The sequence below is a fragment of the Lissotriton helveticus genome, chromosome 1_1 (genome assembly GCF_964261635.1).
Source record: "Lissotriton helveticus chromosome 1_1, aLisHel1.1, whole genome shotgun sequence".
Classification (NCBI taxonomy): domain Eukaryota; kingdom Metazoa; phylum Chordata; class Amphibia; order Caudata; family Salamandridae; genus Lissotriton; species Lissotriton helveticus.
In genome coordinates this window covers 1,801,457,441-1,801,479,235 of record NC_136057.1, presented here as the reverse complement: position 1 = coordinate 1,801,479,235, position 21,795 = coordinate 1,801,457,441, and the positions used below count along the sequence as shown (strand labels likewise).

General features: G+C 45.0%; 1 long non-coding RNA gene across 1 annotated transcript in view; it reads right to left on the bottom strand.

Annotated features, from left to right (window-relative positions):
- Positions 1–21,795, bottom strand: part of LOC144774802 (uncharacterized) — a 354,573-nt gene that overhangs the window by 229,380 nt on the left and 103,398 nt on the right. The window lies entirely within an intron of this gene.

Below are 21,795 nucleotides of genomic sequence, written 5' to 3'. Positions count from 1 at the left end.
CAATTTGGCCACTTGAAATGACGCTTTCATCAATGCAATCGATTTCTTCTAATTCCACATACACATTTTTGTAGTAAACATTGCGTCGTGCAGGCAAGCTGCAGTGGATGCAATGTCTCTTGCCTACTGTACTCTGCAATTAATAAATCAAGATTGAATTCGAATTGTGAACCCTGCTGACCACAGTGTAGGCATATGGAACAAAAGATGAAATATGTATGGAATACATTGTTGAAATATGTAGGCTTCAGGGACATTATAGTTAGCTGCCTATTGGACTCTGAAATTAATTAATCAAGACTGAATTTAAATTGTGAGCCCTGCTGACCACAGTGTAGGCCGGAGGCAGCGGTCAGCAAGGGTCCACAGACATGTGGCATTGATTTGAGATGCACAGAGTTAGTGGTACCTGAAGCACTCAGCGTGTGCGCAACCAGCTATGATGCATGGTCTAGGAGGGCCGCACTGGGAGCAATGTCTGTTGCCTACTGGACTGCGTCATCTGCAATTGCGACTCCATCTGAATTTTCAGCCCTGATGACCGCAGTGTAGGCTGAATGCAGCAGTCAGCAAGGGTGAACAGCGTATGTCCGGCTCTCGAGATAATGTACTTCATGTTCCTGAAGTGCTGGGACCAGCTCCCTGGTTATCTTGTTGCATATTTTGTTGTGCACCTCGCATCTGCTCACGTGCAAAATGTCTGGGGTGGATTGTCTGGAGGTTCTTGTACATGCTTGACATGCCACTAGAGCATTTTTTGCCATAACCTCAAGACAAAATCTGGGGACAGAGACAACAACTGACCTTCCTTGCGTTGACTCTCTTTTCACCATGTGGGATGGTGAAAAATTTCCACACAATAAATTCTAGTCTGTTTTGGGAGGTGGTTCTTCTATCTCTTCTTCATCAGAAGTATGTTCTTGCTGAGGATTGGAAGAAGCCATTTACACATCTTTCCCAAAAACACCTAACAAATTTACAGACTAGCTGCACAAACACAACAGGTGTCTCTCTCTTGTGACGCTGTAGAGAGAATGACTAAAAGGGGTGGGGTCCTTCAACTGTTAGAATGGGAAACCTTTTGAACCAATCAAATGCTGTCTTTTCAAGTCAGATCGGAGTCAGCCCTTGTAGGGGAGTAGAATACTTACTATGGTTACCTCCACTTTTTGCTTGTGTTTCACTGTTTTTCGACTTTAGTCTGGCTGGGGCCCTGCTATCCAGGATCCTAGCCTAGTTGCTTCCTCTCTAAAAAGATTGCATGTACTTTAGGTACACTCCAGTTTGGTTACTGGGGTACCCTTGTGAGACCTTAGTATATGGTACACCAGGTACTAAGCGGCATAGGTACCCCAGAGGCCTACCAGGGGCACAAGCATGTATTATGCTACCCCTGGGAAACCTTCCAAAATGACACCACAGGAATGCTACTGCAGCCTGGGTAAGGTGGTACATGCACCCCTTACTAAGATATAGGTTACCTATATCTACCTTTAATGACTGACACAAGTAAACCTGTCAGTCACTCCTATGGCAGGCCTTATCAATCCTGAAGGCAGAGTGCTTGGTATTGTGTGAGAGGGTGCCCATGCATGAGCAGGACCCCTCTGCAGCTTACGGAGCCTGTTCTCTGAAGCTGTTCTGTGATGCAGCCAGACAATATACACTTAAGTGCATCATAACCTCACTGTAAATGTTAACTTTTGAATGGCTGCATGGAAAAATGTTGTGTTTGGTGTCAAACACTTTGGAATACTACTCCCCCACCAGTCCTGGCGGTGTGGGTAGAATTCCACCCTTCTAGAGGGAGAGACATGTACACACTGGTTTGCCCGGCATAAGTTTAAACGAGCCCCAGCATCACAAAATGGACGCTGCAGCTACAGACACGCGTCTGACCTCCTGCTGCTGTATGAAACTCAGGCAGGGGAGGCCTGGACAATAGGTTTCCTGTCACATGGAGGTGTAACTTTAGTGTATCGGGGCTGGGTGTGTGCACTCTGAAAGTGCCAGAAAGTCTGCACTGGTGACTAATTTGGTGTCCCTGTGCATAGTCCAGTTCAAACCTGCAGCAGGGACACTCAGCCCCTGCTCTGGCATGAAACTCGACAAAGGAAATGGGTGTAGCCACCCCCTATCCAAGCCCTCCCATAGGTCGGTCCCCATAATATGTCCAACCCCTTTTCTTAGTATAAGTAAGGGACCCCTGGCAACAGGACTTAGATTACACCTGCACAAAATTCTGAAACTAAATCCTGGAACTCTACTAAAGACTAGAGGAATGGGGCCAAGGAGTGACTCCCCTGCTCAAGCAGGCTCAACAAAGCATTTGCAGGTCTGCATCTCCGAAGCTCCCTCTGGACTCCGAAGTATCTGCAGCCCATGAAGAGGATTTCCAGATTTCTCAAAGGCCGATCCAAGTCCCCAGCAAAGCTGCGACCCGCAGCCCTCACGAGTGACGTGGAACCGGAAAACCTGGACACCGTGCACATTTACTAAGTACATTGACTTCCCGAGGTTTCCTGAAATTGTGCTTTTGGTAACTCGTAACTCAAGCCCCGAGCGCCATCTGCACTGAAGATTGTGGGCCTACACTCCACGAATGTTCCGTGAGCCCGCTTCTTGTATTTCTGCTCAAGGCGCGTTTGCGATCCCTGATCCATCGACTGGTGTCTCCCCTCGAAGATAACTCTACTTTTCCTTGGGCTTCTCTGATTCCTCCAGATGTGCCCTGACTCTCCACCATATGGGGTGTCGCTTAGATCTTGCTGGTCTGCACGGAAGCCTATCTCTGCTTTCTGCGTGGGTTGCTGTTGCAAAGGCTTATTAGGTCCAATTTGGGCACCGACACTGCAGCACTCAACATCCTTTGTGGAACAGGTAGAGTCCAGATCCTGGTCATCGTCAATGCCTCCTGGTCCTCATGGCTGAAAAGTCATACTTCACCTTCTTCACCTGAAATCACCCGACATTGGTGGACATTTAACTATTGTGCCCCCGGTCATGGGTAAGTGACCCAGACTCTGTCCCCTCTGCTTTCAGGCTCTCCTCATCGCCGATCAAGGCTTTGATCACACCGGACACTTCCTCTTAGATGCCAGCAGCACTTTGCAGCAGATCGCCATTTAAAATGACGACGAAACCCGTCGCGAAAAGACACCTATTCACCCGGCTTCCCTAGGTGAGGTAACTCAAGTACTCTTGAGCTTCTGTGGGTGTTGACTCTAGAACTTCCTAGCTCTAAAGGGGTTTTGCTCCAATTCCTCTTCTACGTGTCCTTTATCTTTAAAATTCCAACTGCGACTTTCCTTACAGAAGCTAATGGTGATTCGCGGCTGTGTTCACACACTGCACATGTACCCCGTGGGTCCCCTATGTCACTACCTTGGGTGTTTCCTGGTGACCCCAGCAGTTATATAGGCTCTAGGCCTTGTATCTATGCAAGTCGTGATTCTTATAACACTTTCTTAATATATAGTTTGGTACGCCCCTAGGGGTCAAAGTATATTGTGCTAAATTACTGTGTGCTATTAAGTTTACTGAATGTACCTTTGCCTCTAGCCTCATAAAGAGACTAATGGGATGTGGTTAGAATGAATACATATATTTTATATGTATACCTGCTGTGGTTCTCCTTTAATTTGGTCATTCAAAAGGTTATAGACTGGTAAAACAAGCTGCTTTACAATCCTCCAAGACTTAGCCTGAAGGCTGTTCTCCACAGCTGCCACTAGGATAGCTTTCTATAAAGGTTGCCTTAATCTACCATCAATAAGGGGTCGTTTGGACTGGTGCAAGGTGCCCAATAGAATAGTGAACAGCATATGCCAGGCCAACTTCTCACAGCCCCGCTAACTGCAGTGTAGGCCGGAGGCAGCGGTCAGCAATGGCCAACAGGCAAGTGGCGTTCACTTGAGCTGCACAGTCTTAGTGGCACCTGAAGCACTCAGCGCTTGCACAGCCAGCGAGGATGCATGGTCCGGGCGGGCCTCACTGGGAGCAATGTCTGTTGCATCCTGGACTGCGTCATCAGCAATTGCGACTCAATCTGAATTGTGAACCCTGCTGAACACAGTGTAGGCTGGAGGCAGCGGTCAGCAAGGGCCCACAGCCATGTAGTGTTGAGTTGAGCTGCACAGTTAGTGCCACCTGAAGCACTCAGCGTGTGCGTGGTCCAGGAGGGCCGCTCTGGGAGCAATGTCTGTGGCCTACTGGACTGTGTCATCGGCAATCATGACTTGATCTGAATTGTGTGTGGTATATAAATAAATAATACCGGATCTAGGTTTGACTAGGCATAGTAATAACAGATAGCTCAATAAATAAGAGTCAAGATTCGAGGTAGTAGGAGTTTTGCAGGTTTATTACAGCATAAAGGACAGGAACAGGACAACCTGCATAGGAATAGGATGGCAGGGCCCGGCAGCTGCCGGGGCTGGATCTGGGATGAGCGCGCTAACATTTAATAACAATACACAAGTATATATAGTAAAACAGTTGCATTACAGTACATATGATAGGCGGAGCAGTGGGAAGAGCAAAGGGTGTGACGCGTAGTAGTCGCGAAAGATAAGGGTGAAAGTAGGTGTAACAAGAGGCGTATACATAGACATGTGATGTAAACGTAACAGAATATGTCATGAATGGGGCGGAAACATGGAGGGGGCTACCTAAGGAGCCGGGACCTCTAACCTGATGGTGCGCGCAAACTGGCAATGACGTGTTACTAGGAGAAGCTGGGGGCTACGAACTCTGTGCTAGGAGCAGAGACTGAAGTCTGGAGAGTCAGGGCGACATGTACCTAAACAGTATCTAGTATCTGATGTTTAGAGAACATGTTGATAGAATCCAAAAGCTATCGGGGTAAAGGCTAACAGACTCTAAGACTGGAGCATGCATTATTCTACATGTAGTGCGTGATGAAGAATATTAAATGACCATTAATACAGTATTTCTCTTACATGGAGACGTAAAGGCTAGACTATGACGGAAACTATTGATGCGATTCAGTAACTTAGGAATGCAGAGAAGGAGGGCTGGACTGATAACTAGAATCATAACATACTCTTGGCAGACTCAGAGGCAGAGCCAGGCTGAACCGGGCACTGTGAGGCAGGAAGTAAGTGAAGGGTCAGGGATACAGGTGGGGGCTGTATCGCTCCTCAGCGAGGGCTTCAGGAGACAGGAGCTGAATCTGGTGTCCGGGCCCTTTTGAGGCCTAGAAACGGGGACTTTACAATGGAATAACGTGCACACTGAGAAACGTGGCAACGTAACTTTACATAGGCCTGATATTCGTAGTATTCACGAGAACTGGAAACTGACATACTAGAGATGGACACAACTGTAATTGCGTCTTTTAATCGAACATGGGGAATACATATGCATATTAATCATGCACAGATAACATATGATGGAGGACGCGTAGGGACACAGAACATAGCAAAATTTACTTTTCCACATTCCCTCCTTGTCACTACGTTTCCATCAGGAAACATCAATATTCATGATACCATCTATCATTTCATACAGTATCATTTGCTCATCTCGAATTTTCTTGGAACGGGATTTAGAACGGGGCTTGGGACTAGGAATACAAGAGGTAGCACAAATGCCGCAAATCGCAGGGCCACATTGTATACAGAGGCAGCAGCTGAATATGATCGCTACTGCAATACCCAGAAATGACAATACTTTCCATCCCCAGGCGGAAATTATATTCCAGAACCAACCGGACCATGTCCAGGTGCCTGGATCTTGGTGTAACATATGGGCAATTTTATGGAGTCTGGTAATAGCTGAATAAACAGACGGCGCGTTATTTGGAATGAAAATGCAGCAACTAGATCCGATGACTCTACAGGCCCCGCCCCTATCGGCCAGTATGACGTCAAGGACGAGACGATTTTGCAAAACGACAAATCTCATAGCAGATTGCTCTTCGGTTAAGTTACCTAGAGCAGAGGCAGTCTCATTTACTACAGCTTCAAGGGTTCTGGTTAACCTACGGATTAGCTTACTGTTCTGGATAGGGCCTATAAAGAAGAAGAAACCTCTATTGAAATCTGTATACTGTTCTAGAGCAGTTTCAGTATAATCGACAATTGGGGACTCGATCTCCCTTTTATGTCTAATGTGTACTAGATGTGTATTTCTGTGATAATCAGATGGGGCTAGGAAAACTGGTGGCAGTAGGAAGGCAATGTAACAGGTTCCCTCCCAATCGAGGGGCAGACGAACATATGCGGTTTGACCACAAATAAAATAAGAATGACGTGAAGCTTTGAAAATAGATTTCCCACTGTCACTATACTTGACAATAGTAGTACAATCACTATGGCCTACATGTACGGAACCATTATTTTGGACACATAATTCGCCTTTGACTGGTAGTACTGAAATAGCAGGTAAGTCTGGAGTAGTATCAGACTGAACATTCAGGACCATAAAATTTGAAGAATAATTACCTAAGTTGTAAACTTCATTTTCTAGATCTAACCCGGTTCTGTGGGGAAGACCTTGCTTGTCTGGAAAACATGTACTGTTAAGAAAAGACATATCTGTTGAGGATGACGTTAACGTGGACCATGCTCCACACGTACCATTATGTGAAAATGGATAAGGAAAGAGTGGCAGAACTCCCTTCGGTGTCTGGAAAGGGGGGAGTCGACCACACACCCAACAATTAGTGGCATTGCTGGTCTGGTGTGAATAATGTAACATGCGGATAAAAGAGTTATTACGCATAGCGAGGCGGTAAGAGAGTTCATGAGGAGGCAGATCACTAAACGTGTGCTCTATTGTAACATTAGCAGACTTATTTACATGAGAAACTGAAAAATACAAATAAAATGCATAACTGGTGCAGGAAATCATAATGCTGAAATATAGCAGAAAACATAAAATAATAGTGCAACTTCTAGAGTTCTCACTAACTCTCTCTCTGTGGGGGTCTATTATATACATGTCAGAAACCGGTCTAACCGTTTCACCTAGGGGAGGACTTAGACAATCAAACTGGCTGACTTATTTTACTAGACCTTAACTTTTTCTTATACTCCTGTTGCGGAGTTGTCTCTAACAGGGAGGGTGCAGTAACAGTGTCTTTTGCGGGACAGTCCTTAAGAATAGTACTTTGGCAGTCCTTTAAATCCTCGGAAATGTTCTTTGAAGCTGGTTTCAATCCATAAAACTTTTTGATATGCGAAAGATGCACCCAGCCTTTGCGTCCCTCCAACTTCACGGCTGTACGGGTGGCCAGGAGGACCTGTCGGGGCTCCTTCCAGCGAGGCTCCAGCGGACTTGAACGATCAAAATTTCTCACTAAGACCATGGATCCGGGAACGATTTCATGCGGTGCCACCTCGATATTGTCTGGAAATGCGGCAGCAACCTGTGAACGACAAGAGTTGAGGGCAGACATCAAGGAAGCTAGGTAATCTGTCAGCATATTACTTGAAACATCGGTAATACTTCGAGGTCTAGGAGTACCCCACATGTTAGGGGGGCGGCCGAAAACGACCTCATACGGGGACAGACCTGATCTGGAATGTGCAACCATGCGCATATAGAACAGGGCAACTGGCAGAGCTACTAGCCAGTCTACACCTTTTTCTTGACAAACTTTTGCAATTCGAATTTTCAGGGTCTGATTATGTCTCTCTACGAGACCAGCTGCTTCAGGATGGCGTACACAATGGAACTTCCACTGGTACCCTAACAACAGGGAAACGTGTTTCATCAACTCAGATGAGAATGGCTGGCCGTTGTCAGAATATACGACTCTAGGGAGTCCATAACGGGGGAAGAACTCACGAACCAACTGCTTGGCAGTAGTTGTGGCTGTGTAATCTGGGACTGGATATGCCTCCGTCCACCTGGACAAAGCGCATACAACTACAAGGACATACTTGAGACCTCGACATCGCTCCATCTGAATGTAATCCATCTGGAGGACTTCAAAAGGGTGGTCAGGGGGCTGGAATCCACCTTGTTCCACCGGGACACTTTTACCTGGATTAAACTGACAACATATCATACAGGTACGGACTTTCTGCTTGGCTGCAGCTTGTAAATGCTTGTTGAACCAAATGTTCTGGATACTGTCTAACATTGCTTTCTCTCCTAGATGTGCTGGACTATGTGCGGTATTAATAATGACTTGAACCATAGAGTCGGGGAGAAACCATGTGGCTCTACCCTTCGTTACCCATCCCTGATCTGTCTGGACCCCTCCTTGTTCGGACCATTTCTTGATTTCATCGGGAGTAGCATGTAACTGGATATCTATGACATCTTGAGTAGGGTCCTTAACTGTCATACATGTAGTCGGATCTGGAGTATGTGTCTGTGTTGGCTTAACTGAAATGTCTGGAGTCTGTGCTGTAAGCTTGGCTGTGCGATCTGCTAGATCATTACCTTGAGAAATAGTGTCAGTAACTTTCGTATGTGCTTTGCATTTCATGATAGCAATGGATGTCGGTAAGTGTATGGCATCTAACAGAGCCTGGATAAGGAGACCATGCTGAATCTTGGTTCCATGAGAAGTCATGAAACCTCTCTCCTGCCAGAGCACTCCAAAGTCGTGTACGACTCCAAATGCGTAACGTGAATCTGTGTAAATATTAACTTTCAGGTTCTTGGCGTGTATGCAGGCTTGAGTCAGAGCAACTAGCTCTGCTGCTTGAGCAGACAGGGTGTCAATACGATGTGTTTCAATAACTTCAGTGTCAGTAGTCACTGCATACGCGGCTACTAGTTCACCTGTACTTGTTCTCATACATGAACCATCCACATAAAGTGTCAGGTCGGGATCTGGTAATGGAATATCTGTCAGATCTTGTCTTGGCTTGGTCATGATGTTAACTACTTCCACACAATCGTGTGTGGCAGGATTTGGATTAACTGAAGGTAACAGTGTAGCAGGATTCAAAACGTTGCAGCGTCTGATCTCTATGTGTGGCTGGAACAGTGTCAATTCATAACCTGTTAAACGTGCAATTGTCAAGTGCTGAGTCTGTGTTCGGTTTAAAAGAACTTCCACGGAGTGTGGGACTTGTACTTTCAAGGAATGTCCTAAGACTATGGAATCACTTTGTCTGATAGCTAGTGCTGTGGCTGCAACTGACTTGAGGCACGCAGGCAGAGCCTGGGCTACAGGATCTAATGTGCTCGAAAAATAAGCACAAGGCTTGTATTGTCCTGCTTGATCTTGTGTGAGAACAGATAATGCTGTACCTTCGCGTTCAGTGACGAAAAGTGTAAAAGGCTTACTGTAGTTTGGTGTAGCTAGAACTGGAGCTTGGCATAGGGCTTTCTTTAATTCATTAAAACTAAGTGTATGTTCAGATGTCCAAGGGAGAACAGTCGATACGGCTGCCTCCTGTGTCGTTAACTGTATCAGTGGCTTGGCTAGAAATGCATACTGAGGAATCCATTGTCTGCAATAAGAAGTAAGGCCGATAAAAGCACGTACCTCCTTCTGGGTCTTGGGCTGAGGAAGACTCGCTATTAACTGAATACGATCTGGTGTCAACTGCCTACCCCTCTTGGACAGTAAGTGTCCTAAATAGATCACTTGCTGGACACAGAATTGAAGCTTAGAAGGGGACACCTTGTGCCCCATCTCGGCAAGGAAATACAAGACTGTAAGGGATGCTCGCTCGCAAGCACGTTCAGAACGGGCTGTGATCAGTAGATCATCGACATACTGGAGCAGGGCAGTGTCAGTTGGCATGTGAATATTGTCTAGTTGTCTCTTAAGTGCTTGACTGTAAATACTAGGACTTTCTGTGAAACCTTGAGGAGCGCGTGTGAACATATAGCTCCTTCCATTTAAACAAAATCCGAAAAGAAACTGGCTGTCTGGATGAATGGGGACACTGAAAAACGCGTTCTTGAGGTCTATGACTGTAAAAAATGAGGCTTCGGAATCAATGGCTGTCAATAGGGAAGAGATATCTGGGACAACTGGGTACTGGGGAATAATGCATTTATTAAGTTCTCGAAGGTCAATCACTAATCGATATACTGGAGGTGCATTTGGATCAGTACGTTTCATGACTGGAATGATCGGAGAATTACATACATTGGAGTCAGTTTCTACAACTACTCCTTGAGCGATGAGCTCGTCAATAATTTTGGATAAGGCTGCTACAGCCTCAGGTGGCAATCTGTACTGCCTGATTCGTGGTAACACTACACCTGGCTTGAGAGTCACACGATGGGGTGTGATTTGCATATAACCAACATCAGTTGGACCTTGTGCCCATAGATGCTGCGGAACATTAGACAATCTCGGATCAAAATCTCGTAATACATAGTGACCCTTGAAGTCACGTAGGAACAATCGTATTCCCTCTGGGGAGCAGCATATGACTGCACCTAATTCTTTCAGTGTCTTAATGCCTAACAGATTTTCTGGATATGACTTCGTAAGTAACAGATCAGTAGTGCGGGACAATGGACCTACTTCTAGAGTAACTGGCTGAGATATTTCATTTACAATAGGCTTTCCTGAAAATCCAAGGGAAACATTTCTAGAGCCTGAGAGCGGAGCCCCTGGAACTTCGGCGTGGCTGATGGTGGTCCTACTTGCCCCTGTATCAATCAGAAACTTTCGGTCTTTCCCTAATACTTGACTGTGAACATAGGGACCTTCTTGATCTACAGGTATCTCGATGAGAGGCAAGCCTACCTCCCTCTCTAGGCTGTTTCATGAATACGGTTGATACTCTGGATACTCGGACTGAGCATACTGGTACATCTGCTGTGTAACATGCTGTGTTGCAGCGATGGGCTGCGGTACAGTAACTGTCTGTTGTGCATTCTGTGGCTGAGGAGTCTGTGAAACTTGCTCTTGTCTGGGCGGACGTGGTCTTTCTTTAGTCTTACCGGTAGCTATGTTGTGTTTCAGAACTGCACACTCGTTTATAAAATGACCTGGCTGTTTACAATAATTGCAGTTCCCTTTAACGGGAGCTGCAGGATGACTGGCTTGATTTGGTCCCCTCTTCTGACTGTCTTGAGGAACAGATTGTGCAACTAGTACTTTCATTTTCGTGTCTTTCATACGTTTTCTTTCATGATCTTGCTCTTCTCTGATTCTATTCTGGTGGTATTGGAGCATCTGTAACATTTGGGACGGGGTATTAGCTTGCCAGGTACTTTCGACTTTCAAAACTCGATTCTTAACTTGTGGACTTGAATTCTCGACTAGTTTAGTAACAAAAAGATGAGGGTATGACTCGCTACTCGTCTTGAGGCCACTGTTTATAATAAAACATTTTTCAAATCTAGAGTAAAAATCACTAGTGTCTTCGTCTTGTTTCTGTTTACATGCTGAGATTGCATCCCAGTCTTCCTTTTTAGTTGCTAATAGTCTGGGCAAAACTTGTATTAACAGTTCAGGTAATTCTTTACATTTATCTCCAAGACCGGTACCTGGTACTCGTGCCTTATCTTCAGCTTCTAGAACTGCCCAATCGATCTTTTTCTCTCCCACCTCCCATTCTTTTTCCTTGAGTTTCTCATATACCCCTGCGGGCAACAGGACCTTTAACATTTTAATAATATCTGGATACGTGTATTCTCCCATACGGAGCATGTCCTTTAATTCTCGGTGGAACCCTGCTGGATCTTTATCATGACAGGGAATTAACTTTTTCATCTCTAAGAGTTCCATCTTTGTAATCGGGGTGTAAACAAACACTCGTTGCATTTCACCACCCTCTGTCTTAACTGGATGCACTTCTCGTAACGGATTTTGTCGGTCTATGTAAAACGGTTTACTTTCTGGGGGTGAGACATGAACAAAATGCGGGTTCAGAAACATACTATATTTGTGGCGCTGTTCTAGAATAACACTAATTAAATCGGTACCTAAACCTTTCCATTTATACTGGAGTAACTCGTTCAGGACATCGTGTAACGGACCTGGATCAGAATGTTGACCCTCATACAAAGTAATGAGGTGTTGAATCATATACATACCCGCCAGTCGTTGCTCGGCTGGGGGCAATTTCAGAAACATTTGTGCCACTATTTCGTCTGGAAAAGTGGTAGAATCAGTAGTCCATCGGACTGCTGATCGGACTAGTTCTTGTTCATGCATAGTACTTAACTCGCTATAACCGATTCGTGATTTCAGAATGTGGTCGGTAGCTTGAAATACTTGTTCTAGAGAACCTTGTTCTGGTGTTGGACGATGGAAAGTTGACTTGTGTTCTAGGCGTAAATGTCGGTCTGGAAATCTAGATTTTCCTACATACGCTATTCTGGCGGGATTCTCGTCCTCTACCTCTTCAGTAGAGTCATTTTCTTTCTCGCTTACTTGTGCTGCCTTACGTTGATCATGTAACCTTATTATTTCCTTACGAATTTTCTTGTACATACTCTCTATACTACTGATAGTCTTGTGCTTACCCTCGGCTATATTCTCACTCCACCTTGTCAGGGTTCTCATTTCGACTTGATCTTTGGTCGGGTAATCTTGTTCCCTTATTAGACAATTAATCAGAAACTTTAATATCATGAGCTGGATCTCAACTTTCCTTTGAGACATAACTTCACTAATACTTTCTGGATCATCCCCTGTACGGATGAAACGGTATATTCTGTCTAGATCCTCCTTCATATTCGGTAAAGTGACCAAGTATTCGGACACCTGCCTAACACGCACGGAAAATATAACCATACTATCCTCGCCTGGAACTGGATCATAACAGCATTCAGTAAGAGCTCGCCTGATTTCTGCAATGGACTGATATTTAGGCGTACGCTGTAACGCACGTTCATGTAACTCGACTGCTCCTGGACGTCTATTTGGCGGCGGGGTCTGAGGAGGACCTCCTCCTGCGGCCCCTAAACTGGAACCATCGACTGATGCTCTTCGTGCTGGCAGAGTGGGAAGTTGAAATGCGGGCTGAACTTGTAGGACGGGCTGGACCTGGGGGACCGTAGCAGGTACTGCAAGGGGTGCCCCGGTGTCTGGAGGAGCAGGAAGTACCTGATTTACAGGGACTGGCGGAGCGGGATTTGCATATTCTGGGACCGTGTCGTCCAAATAGGACGAGATGAAAATATCAGCTGCGGTCGGTTTGTGACGTAGCTTGAGCGGAACTAATGGTGGCGGGAAATTACTGGATGCCTCCGGGGTCGCTTTTGGCAAGCCCTCGGCAAGAAGAGGATACATACCCTTAATAAGGGCATGCCTCTGTCTGTCTGACTGTTCGGTTTTGACTCTTTCACCAATCTCGATTAATTCCCTTTCTTGGGCTCGTTCTAAGGATTCTCTACTTAATTCTGACTTTCTGATTTCTTTTTCGGTTCTTTTATGAGATTCTTTGCGCCATAACTCGATGGCATCTTTCTGTGACTGTCTTGCTTTCTTTTTCCATAATGCTTCTTCTACTCTCATGATGCACTCGGCATCCCACGTACCTGATACGGGCCATCTATACTTTTCTTCTAACTCCTTGGTATACTCTACCCATAAATCTAGATATAATATGGCGCTTATGCCATGCTTCTGATACATAAAATGACCTGGACTGTCCCTAGGCGGGACAGGAACTGCTTCTTCTAGCAGACCCTTTCTAGTTTTTAACTGACGTAATCTCGAAAAGAGGGACATTGCAAACTTGAATCTGAACACAATACAATACACGAGGAACAATAACAATTGAGAAAACAATTCAGGCATACCACGACATTGAAAATACATTGAATAACATTATGAAGCAACAGTTCGGACAGAATACTACCTGGAACACTGAGAACAGAAACACATGAATTTCTCGAGAACGGAACAGGCTAGAATTACTGGATGCGCTGCTGAAACAGCACGGAACATACCGGTCCCATAAAGGGACGCATCAAGACCCGTATCCACCTAGGTGAACACTTCGTTTCAGATCTGCGTACCCAGACCCATCGGACCAGAGACAATTTAGATTGACCCTGTCTAGATACTACCCCAGCAACGGTACTCACCGGGCAGCAAGAACGGAAAGCCTCGGACTGGACTGGACTGCTTCGACGCCGGACGGACGAACTTCGGACTTCTGTTACGGGTGGGCCTCCGGATACCTCGGACCTTGGACTCTCGGCTTGGGCTCTGGTCGGGACTCGCCGCGTTCCTCCACCGTCTCGTCTGGATGCTGGACCGCCTCCTCCGTCTCCTCCGTGGGCCTGAGGGATACTTGAAGCAGAAATATCTGCCGGTGCGCAGAAGAGTTCCGTCACGACTGCAGAGGGTCAGGGGGCCGGCGTGGCTTCACCGACGCGTGGGGAAAGGGCAAGTCCCTATTCGGGCGCCATTATGTGGTATATAAATAAATAATACCGGATCTAGGTTTGACTAGGCATAGTAATAACAGATAGCTCAATAAATAAGAGTCAAGATTCGAGGTAGTAGGAGTTTTGCAGGTTTATTACAGCATAAAGGACAGGAACAGGACAACCTGCATAGGAATAGGATGGCAGGGCCCGGCAGCTGCCGGGGCTGGATCTGGGATGAGCGCGCTAACATTTAATAACAATACACAAGTATATATAGTAAAACAGTTGCATTACAGTACATATGATAGGCGGAGCAGTGGGTGGAGCAAAGGGTGTGACGCGTAGTAGTCGCGAAAGATAAGGGTGAAAGTAGGTGTAACAAGAGGCGTATACATAGACATGTGATGTAAACGTAACAGAATATGTCATGAATGGGACGGAAACATGGAGGGGGCTACCTAAGGAGCCGGGACCTCTAACCTGATGGTGCGCGCAAACTGGCAATGATGTGTTACTAGGAGAAGCTGGGGGCTACGAACTCTGTGCTAGGAGCAGAGACTGAAGTCTGGAGAGTCAGGGCGACATGTACCTAAACAGTATCTAGTATCTGATGTTTAGAGAACATGTTGATAGAATCCAAAAGCTATCGGGGTAAAGGCTAACAGACTCTAAGACTGGAGCATGCATTATTCTACATGTAGTGCGTGATGAAGAATATTAAATGACCATTAATACAGTATTTCTCTTACATGGAGACGTAAAGGCTAGACTATGACGGAAACTATTGATGCGATTCAGTAACTTAGGAATGCAGAGAAGGAGGGCTGGACTGATAACTAGAATCATAACATACTCTTGGCAGACTCAGAGGCAGAGCCAGGCTGAACCGGGCACTGTGAGGCAGGAAGTAAGTGAAGGGTCAGGGATACAGGTGGGGGCTGTATCGCTCCTCAGCGAGGGCTTCAGGAGACAGGAGCTGAATCTGGTGTCCGGGCCCTTTTGAGGCCTAGAAACGGGGACTTTACAATGGAATAACGTGCACACTGAGAAACGTGGCAACGTAACTTTACATAGGCCTGATATTCGTAGTATTCACGAGAACTGGAAACTGACATACTAGAGATGGACACAACTGTAATTGCGTCTTTTAATCGAACATGGGGAATACATATGCATATTAATCATGCACAGATAACATATGATGGAGGACGCGTAGGGACACAGAACATGGCAAAATTTACTTTTCCACATGTGAGCCCTGCTGTCCGCAGTGTTCATCGAAGGCAGTAGTCTGTACAGACATAACTGTGCTGTGCTGCTGGGTTTGCAGGGGGGCTGTGTCGAGGAGGCCAGCAGTCACGGCGGTGGCCTCGGGGCAGGGTGAGGGCCGCCGCTCCGGCAGATGCATTGGCCTTCCCAGAAGTGAACCACGCCCAGAGCCCCAGCCAATTTATTCCCACTCCTACACTGGAGTGGCATACGTTGGTCCAGCCCACTTCACTTCAGATTACAGGGGGAATGACACAGCTACATGACCAAGATCTTCCCCACTGCCTGAGGCAACATGGTTGCGTCCACTGTCCACACCACTACAAGCACCAGCAGTATATGTACACATGGAGAGGTCTGTGTTCTGCATAGTGAGGTTTGTCCAGCACATCATCGCTACACTTGGCATTTTGTGCATTGTTATTGATGGGTGACTTGCCTCCTTCACACATACTTGGTTGCCACGTCTCCCAACCAGCGTCGGCCCGTGGAGGGAGTTCCGATGGGGCAGAAAGTAGGGGCGGGGGAGGGGCAGGGTGGGGGGGTGCTGAAAAACGGAATATGGATAATTGGAGGTAAGTAAACAATTTAAAAAATAAAACAAATTTCATAGCGCGTGCTGCATCGCATTTTGCGGGAGTCGGAGGAGTCTCACAGCCAGCCCTATTAAACTCCTTCTCAGGTATTGGATGCATGTCTACAGAAGCAATGTAGGGCCCTTCTATCCGCACAACCTTCTTGTCCCAATTCATAGTATTCCTGTAAAACCAACCCCAGCTGTTGCTTGACGCCTCTGTGCTCCAGATCCAAGATTGTAGTCACTGAAATGGGGGTGCGCCAGGTCATAAAATCTAGTAGTCAACAGTAGTGGAAAAACAGTACTTTATTAGAAAAACATCAATTAACAACACAAAAACATCAAACAACGAGTGCAATTGCCTACAGGGAACATCAACTTGTGGATCGAAATAACTGTAGATCGCCGTGGAAATCCGAAAACTCCGTATTAAGAAACTTGTTGGATAAATGAAGACAATGGTCAAGCGTTAGTATGGTCACAAACATAATATGGTACAATGTATTGCACTTGGACAAACCGGAATGCTTACAGGAATGATCAAACCTGCACAAAATGACAGTAACAGAAGTGTGTGTGGTCGTAACCTTTGTATGATAGAAAAGGAATGTTACAACCACATGAACTTCTGTTACAGTCTCATTATGCAGGATTTATCATACCTGTAAACATCACGCATCTTTTCAGATTAATACACCTACATGTTCACTTCACCCACACTGCGTAGGAACAGCTGGAGACCAAGCAAGGGAACCACTCCATAGCAGGCTTCCTGCACATGTTGGGGGTCATTGACTGCATACATGTACTACTTGTGCCCCCTGCCGACACTGTACACAATCACCGCAACAGAAACCACACAAATTTCAAGAATGTAGAGGCAAAACTGGATTACCGGGGCCTGTACATTAATTTTGTCGCAAACTTCTCAGGCAGTGTGCATGATTCCTACATTTTTTGCAAACATTCCAGTCCTGGTCCCCAGAACAGTTCTCCGCCAAGAGATGACTGCGTGACCCTGTGCACCCAGACATCAATGCTCAACTGCCGGCGTGTCTCCAACAGGGCCCACCACGAGCCAGAGCAACCTCCTCATCTGTCTCTGGGTTCTGTGGCACAGGCGCCAGCCCATCCTGCTGCACCACGCCGAAGAGTCATGTCTGTACAGCCAGCTGCCTTTGACGTACACACAGTCCAGCCGAGCTCACAATTCAAATCGGGTCTTGATTGGCAGGATGATGTAACAAGGCCTACGCATCATTGCATACTGCACAACCACTCGGTTCTGGTAGCACTAACTCAGTGCAGCTCAAGTCATTGCCATGTGGTGGGAGGCCCTGTCAGCCAAAATGCATCAGCTGCCACCAACTCTGTACACCTCAAGTCAGCCCCATGACAGAAATGTCCAACTAACTATAACATCCCCGAAACCTATGGGTTTTTTTTTCAGTGAAATTCTAAGGTTTTTTAAATACTAATTTCTAACTATATCTTGCCTGAAACCTATGGTTTTTTTCAGTGAATATATATATATTTATAAATATATATATATTCACTGAAAAACACATAGTTTTCAGGCACTTTATAGTTAGTTTGACATTTCACTCGTACAAAACCAGTGAAATTCGGCTGTTAATATTAGTTGAGCTAACTATAACTCGCACCCCCGCAATGCACTGCTGATGGCGTCACATATTACATTATTCATGACATGGTCAGTGACATCACTGATGACTTCTCAAATGACATCACTGATGACATCATCCAGTGACTGTGTGTTCTATAAACTTTAAATATGTTTTATATATAAGCCAAATTGTATTGAAGGATGAGTGGGTGCATGAGTGTCTGAATGGATGATTTAGTAGATGCGTAACTGACTTTATAAGTGAGTAATTAAATGTGTCTTACTGAATGTATGGGTTAGTGACTAAACTGTGTGAATGTCTGTATCAGTCTGTTAGTTGTTGTGAAAGTTGCTGCATGGGTTAGTGAGAAGCCACATGAGTGACTATATGGGTTATTGATTGGTTGTCTGAATATCTGTATGGGTGCCAGAGCATCTGTGTGGGTGGGTGGGGAGTGTGTGACTCTGTGCAGAGTTATGTGAGTAGATGATTCACTGGGTGTATGGGTTCAAGACTATATGTGTGGAGGGCTATATTGGTGGGTGAGTGTGTGTATGGGTGTGTTGGTGTGCGAATGGATGTCAGTTGTACATGTGCGAATAACTATGTATGTCAAAGGCAGTATATGTAAGTGTTGGAGTATATAAATGACTATATGTGAGAGGGAGTGATTGTGAGAGTGGCTGTATGAATGAGTGTGTGCTTGTATCAGTGATTGTATAAGAGAGTAAGTATGTGTTAGCATCTGTATGAATAAGTGAGGTGGTGTGTGTATAACTGTATAGGTGAGTAAATGGGAGTGTGATTGATTCTTTGCATGACTGACTACCTGTGTGACTAACTCTATGGGTGAGTGGTAGTGTGTAAGTGTCTGTATAGGTGTATGAGGGCATATGATAGTGCTGTATTGATGGGTGACTGCATGTATGAGTGACTGTATGGGTGTATGAGTGGATGTGTGTTTAGACCTAGGAATAAGTGAGTGGGTATGTAGTAACTAGTATTTGTGTCTATATTTTCGAAAATGGTAGTCTGTATTTTCGAGTGGGAATAGAAAGGTTATATTAGGGTATGAGAAGGTGCATCTGATTATCACGTGGATGATGTCATCAGTGATGTCATTTAAGATGTCATCAGTTATGTCACTTACCATGTCATGAATGATGTAATATGTGACGTCATCAGCAGTACATTTCGGGGGCGCGAGTTATAGTAAGCTCAGCTAACTATAAAAGACAAATTTCACTGGTTTTGTACAAGTGAAATGTCCAACTAACTATAACGTGCCTGAAACTTATGCTTCTTTCAGTGAATTTTTAAGGTTTTTTAAATGCTAATTTCTAACTATAACTTGCCTGAAACCTATGGTTTTTCCAGTGAATTTCAATGTTTTTTCAATAGCTAATTTCTAAATATATTATGCCTGAAACATATGTTTTTTCAGTGAATTTAAATGTTTTTTAAATGCTAATTTCTAACTATAACGCCTCTGAATCTGTTTTTTTAATTTAAAAGTTTTTGAAATGTTAATTTTGAATTATAATGTTCATTAAACCTATGTTTTTTTCAGTAATTTTTAATTTTTTTGTTGATATATTGTAACTTTATTATCCTAAAAATAGTTTTTGTAATTTTTTTTGTTTGTTCTTAAAATAATATAATGTCTTCTGTTTTCTTAAATATTAATATACATATATTTTTGGGGAGGCAGAAAAAAGTGGAGTTGCGCACCCATCGTGTACCTATCTCACTGGGTGTGGAGATTCAAACCGCCAAATTGGTAAAGTCATGAAGGATGCGCGTTTCAGCCAGCCCACTCCACTTACGCTTACAGGGAGGGAACTACAACGCTACATGTCCCAGGTCTTTCCTGTAGTGAGCTGCTGATCACGGGTCTAGTTGTCTGCATGCTATAGCCACTCCATCAGTTCTGGTTTACACCCACACCACACCCATCCAACATTAGTGTACAGGCCGCGGTGGTCCAGTTTTGCCTGCACATTGTTGGAATGCGTGTGGTTTCTGTTGCTGTGATTTGGTGCAGTGTCGGCAGGGGGCACAAGTAGTACATGTGTATAGTCAATTGCCCCCAACAGGTGCAAGAAGTCTGCTATGGCGTGGTTACCTTGATTGTTCTCCAGCTGTTCCTGCCCAGTGTAGGTGAAGTGAACATGCAGGTGCATCAAGCTGAAACGAACCGTGATGCTTAGAGGTATGATAAACTTGCAAAATGAGACCGTAACAGAAGTTTGTGTGGTTGTAACGTTCCTTTTCTTTCCTATGAAGGTTATGACCACACAAACTTCTGTTACAGTCAGTTTGTGCAGGATTGATCATACCAGTAAGTATTCCAGTTTGTCCAAGTGCAAAACATTGTACCATATTACGTTGGTGACCATACTAATTTTTGACCATTGTCTTCATTTATCCAAAAGATTTCTGAGTACAGAATATTGGGATTTCCAGGATGATCTACAGTTATTTCAATCCCCACGTTGCCCTGATGATGTTCCCCGTTGGGAGTATCATTCGTTGTTTGATGTTTTTGTGTTGTTAAATTATGTTTTTCTAATAAAGCACTGTTTTTCCACTACTGTTGACTACTAGACTTCATGCCCTGGTGCATCCATTTTTCAGTGACTACAATCTTGGATCTGGAGCACAGAGGCATCATGCAATGGCTGGGGTTGGGGTTGGTTGTGCAGGAAAACTACGAATTGAGAAGAGCGGGTGGTGAGGATACAGGGGCCCTACGTTGCTTTTGAGGACATGCATCGAAGATGTGTGAGGAAGTTTAATAGGGATGGCTGTGAGATTCCTCCGACTCTGGCACTTGTTAGTTAGAAAGTACCGTAGGCTAACAGGTGCAGCACAGTCAGCAGCTTTGTCTGTGGAAGGATGTTGATTGTCCGCAGTCTTGGTACCGCCAACCTGTGGGCAATGTGGCAGTGTGCAATAACTTGAGAATTGGGTGATAATTCTTTCACCACTTTTGCTGCACTAAAGTGCTGATAACTCGGCGATAAGTCCCCACTGTTGGGTTATAGGGTGACTCTTAAATGAGTCCTTGTGTTTATTAGGACTTTGTTGTAGCTACATGCAAATCACAAGAAAAAAGATGACAAAACAAGAAACGTGGGCAGGGTACAAACACCCTGACCCTCAGGAAATCCCACAAAAAACCCCAGGGCCAAAAATGATTTTTTTTTTTTAAGTGCTTGGGTGCGCCAATCCAGACGGGAACAAAACAAACAAGATTTGGTGTATTCTCACGGACTTATCGCTGAATTATTGGCACTTTAGCCAGCAAAAGTGGCAAAAAAATGATTATCCCATTCTCAACCTGGTGCAAACTGCTGATATCGCCAGTTTTCCAGCGATACCTGGGCCAGCTGCACGAGGGTGACTATTAATACCGCCTCAGTAGACATTCTTATCTCACCCCAATGGTGTTTGTAACCAAAGGTGCTGCTTTTTTAACCACTACCGGACCAAGGAGCGTGTCGTTTCCTCACTTGGGTACCATACAGTGATTAACATCCTTCACGGGCTTTCACTTACACTATGATTAATCCCGCTAGCGAGTTAGTACGCCGAAGAATCCTTACCAGTATAGATGTCCCCATGTCTTCATGTACGCACCTTAACCATTCTGTAAATATGGTCTTTTTGTAGATGCCGATACCGGATTGATTGCCATTTCTGTCTATAATACCCAGCAACCCACGACCAAACAGGTTCAAAGGAGAATTTCTGAGTGAGTCTCTTTCTATTTTCAACATAGTTACTCTCACAGTGCCCCCCTTCCACTGATCACTAATGAGGTGATCACTTTTCACAGGTACGGCTCCACGCTGCGGCCGTCAATCAAGATCGGACCCCTTAAGCCGATACTTTTAAGTAGGTGCTCCCGATCGTCCATAAATATTGGTAGACCATGCTTCTCCTAACAGGTACTGATTCACATTTATGATTTCAGGTGCTCATACATCAGTACCTGTCCTGAGGAAGACCCCAGTATGAGGACTTACTAACCCTTTG